Below are 4,185 nucleotides of genomic sequence, written 5' to 3' on the forward strand. Positions count from 1 at the left end.
GATAAACATTCTAGACTTCAAACACAGATGAATGTAGCAGGAGGCTTATCAAGGACTATGATAACAAATGGAACACACCAGGAACTAGTCAAAGAAGCTTCTGCATAAAAAAGCTCTTCAAAGGCATCAGGATTATTAGGTTTAACTTCTATCCACCTGTTTAGTGAAAGAAAAACTGAATTTCTGTTACTTTCACAAAATGACTGAATAAACATGTCAGATTTCCTCTTATTTCTAATGCTATGATGCATCATTTATGATAAATCTAAAGATTAATTTGCTCCAAGCACATATTTTGACGTTTCGCTCATCCAGTGAAAACTTGTGGTCTCTTAGATTGATCGTAGATTTAAAATAATAAAAAGTATTTTAATCTTTTGACTGAGATGTCGCATAAGAAACAACATTTTTAATTACTTGAAATAAATACTCCAGTACATGCATGATAAAAAAAATGAGGCGTGGGCAAAGGGAAAAAACACAGCACTTTAAAATATAATTGTAAGTCTGGTAAATAGTGTAAAACCTATGGCACACACTCACAGCAGCTTTTACTCATTACAAATTCACACATGGAATACGAACATTATTATGCTGATGATTTCTACAAATCTCAATGACATCCATTCAGCTAAACACTGAGGTAAAGACTTTCAGTTTCATTTTAAGGCTTCTGTTGTAACGGCCACTTTTGGCCATATTATATTCTCAACCGACACAGATTTTACAAAAGTTGTCAGTTTTAGTAAAAGCTACTTCTTCCCCAATCACATCCAGTTTGAGAAAAACCTACAAATTTGAGCTTGAGTAAAGCCAACTGCCAAGAAAAGTACATTTAAAATTTAAATTACTACATTTACTCATACTACACTCTTAAAAAACAAAATTGACGGTTCCATGGAACCTTTTAAATGCAGAAAAAGTTATTTGTTTAATGATTCTTTTAAGAAATGTTCTCTGCAAGGTTCTTTTTTGGAACCCAAAAAAACCTTTTGAAAACCCTTTAGGCTGATGATACACAGGGCAACTTTTTTGAGCAATGTTGCTTGGACACTTTCCCATTGAAAATAGGTAACAAATTATCTGGATATTATCTGGATATTTTAGATCAGTCATGGGTCCTGTGCCTCACCTGGTTGCCCATTGACGGCAACATTGCTCAAAAAGTGGCCCCGTGTATCATCAGCCTTTTGGAACCTCTATTTTTAAGAGCGTATGCGGGGTTAAACCTGATTAGATTCTTTGGTACTTCAAAATAACGTGCCGGGGAGGAGTTTTAATTCACAGAATGAGAGTTAACTGGCGGTAAAGTTCTAGGTGAGGATCGTTCCCTTAGTGCCTGAGACAGGAGTGTGCATCCGTCCGAGACGGCGCATGCAGAGTTTCGCAGCCGCTCCCGATAGATGGGCATCTGGGAGCTGTTCTCGGGATGCTGGGAAATATCCCTGAGGCCCTGGGTCAGGAGAACGCAGGCCGAAACCACACTCATGGCGCCACCCAGAACGGCCGTCTGCACCCCTTTGCCCTCGGGGGGGATGGTAGCGGCTTTGCCGAGGAACTGTGTCTCAGTGGCGAAACCAACCAGGGCATGAACGGCCTGCACGAGTGGCCCGCTAAAAAGAACGCAGCGGTTGCGGGTCAGGTCGCTCGGGCAGGCCTTTAGCTCACGCACGCATGCTAAAAGAGCCGTGGCGCTCGTGCTCATGCACTTGACGCTGGCTTTGAACTGCTCCTTGGCGAACTTGTCCTTGGATTTATCACTGGCCAGAGAGGAGGCATCCGTAAGCGTGGTGAGGTTCTTCAGGATGTTCTGCGAGACTTCCAGAAGGAGCTGCGGAGTCAGGTCGGCCAGAGCCGTTAAGCGGAGAACGTTGCACGTTTGCTCCACTTCGTGCCGGCAGCGGGTGACTTTGTAGCGGTCAACCAGGCCGGAAACGGCAGTCTGGGAACCCGGGATCTCCACGGCTGCCAGGTAAGCGGCATGTGATGGGTATTTAGTTGGATAGTCAGTTAGGTAGACCATTTGGTCCAGTATGTTGGCCGGTTTGTAGAAGATTTCTAATGTTTTGCTGGTTTTGGGCTGGCTGAACGATGATCGACAGCTCCTTGGTTCGTGCGATCACAGTGTCGCGACATTTCTCGAACGTCTCCGCTACAGGCATCCCATCGGTGTTCACCACCGGCCTGGTCTCGCTGGACAGCAGGAGCAGGTCCGCCACCAGCTGCATTTTGCTCTTGCATGCGTCACAGATGGATGAAAGTCTTTTCCTTTGTTGCAAGCTTCCGCTAAGGATGTTGGTAGAAACCTCACTATCTGATTTTCCCGAGCCACTACTAGCCATAGTAGTGTGGTCACGCTAATGTTCAAAATAAAGATCACAACATACGTTCTCTTGTGCGAACATGTAATTTATGTCATTTTCTTCAGTGAAAAAAAAGATTCCCGCACCTTCTCAAGGAGAGTGAAACTGGCCAATAATGTCCTTCAGAAAAAGTCCACTCAGTTTTGAAAACTCAAAATAATGTGAAACTTCACTCCAATAAAGGAAGTACTTTAGAAAAATATTTGGGTTTTAACAAAAATTACAACACAGGCAGAAAGAGCTGATGAGAGCTGTAATTAAATAACCCTTCAAATGAATTGCCCAATGTTTAAATAATCTGATTTTAGGTGTGCATAATGAGAAAAACAAGCACAGAATAGAATTCACAACTACCTCCGATAAGGTAGGCCACAGTCTGATCAGTTTCACAGGTTGTCAATGTAGCTCCAACAATGCAAAGAAACCAAAAACACTCTTTTCTACAAAAGGCTTCTGCAGTGCCATGTACAAGAAGATGCCCAGAAGGCAAAGTGCAGGTTGACTTCCAGAATCTCTACTTTTGCTGTGTGGAATCTGTCATTTCAGGTTTTCTTCGTGTCATGCACATTACATGCATTTAAATACAAGTCCTGCTGCAAAGCGGTGCTGCTGCTGATGTATTGACCGTCTTGCTGACCCGCCGACCGAAGCGGAGACGCGCGGGCGCCCCGCCGCCACTGCACCATCATCCCAGGACACCTCGGAAATTCATAAAACGTTCCCGAACGACTTTCAGCCGTTTCTTTTTCATACACAATCCAAGTTCTGTGGGCAAACTCAGTTCCTTATGCATATCTATTGTCCATACGCCCTCTCCAACAAGAAAGCATCGGTTGTCCAGTGGCAGATAGTTTCGCTTTTGCTTGCCATTCTTTAAACGCTCGGCTGAAAGTTTTAAGGCGGTTTCCGCGACGATAACGAACTCCGTTCGCTTCTGAGACTCTCGCGCGTCGGTTGTAGTCTCCCGCTACATCTTGCGTATCAGGAAGCGGCGGGAGGGTGTGGCTGAATAGCCTGTTAGCTTCCCGCAAACTCTGGCACTTTCACACCCTCCACAACCATTATTCCTGGTCAGCGAGACGAAATCCCTCCTTTTAAGTCGCCAGCCGCTCAAACGATACTTTATTTTTCTGAGGTAACGTCAGTCGCGCGAGAAGTCGCGTTGATTCCTCACCCAGTCATCGTTTCCCGAGGCCCCGATGTGAGACTCAACTACCGGTCTGAGGGCAAAAGTTACACCCAAAGAGAAATTCCAGAGAAGTTCCTTGTGGTTCCCCTTTTCGTTTGTTTAGTTGTGTCTTGTTTCTGGTGTTTTGCCCCAGATTTGCGCTTGCCTGTAAATCCAACAGGTACTCTCGCGTGTGGGTATTTACTACTTTCACAATGTTCGCATTCAGAGCGGCATAGAGCGAATTATTGTTTAGTTTAGCGGCGACGCCGGTGGCATTATTATGTTTCTGTATTCCAATGGTCGGGCTCCTCAAGTGAAACGTTTTTTCTTCTTCTGTTTTGTTTCTGTCACATTTTGTGCTGTTTGCAGTGTATCATTGAATATATATATTTTTTTATTCTGTTTTGTTTCTGTCACATTTTGTGCTGTTTGCAGTGTATCATTGAATATATAATATATATATATATATACATGTAAGGAGAATAATTATTTAAGTCAAGTCAAGTCAAGTCACTTTTATTTGTCACATCACCACAGCACATGTGCCTTGGTGAGTGAAATTCTTGGGAGCGTGCACCAGAAATTGCAGAGCAAAACAGTTTACATATAACCATACAGACTTCAACAGTTGAAAATGTGCAATATGCACAT

General features: G+C 43.6%; 1 pseudogene; it reads right to left on the minus strand.

The window, feature by feature from the left end:
* Positions 1–389: 389 nt before the first annotated feature.
* Positions 390–3,779, minus strand: LOC109055129 (annotated as a pseudogene).
* Between the last annotated feature and the right edge of the window lie 406 nt (positions 3,780–4,185).

The sequence above is a fragment of the Cyprinus carpio genome, chromosome B7, assembly GCF_018340385.1.
Source record: "Cyprinus carpio isolate SPL01 chromosome B7, ASM1834038v1, whole genome shotgun sequence".
NCBI classification, from domain to species: Eukaryota; Metazoa; Chordata; class Actinopteri; order Cypriniformes; family Cyprinidae; genus Cyprinus; species Cyprinus carpio.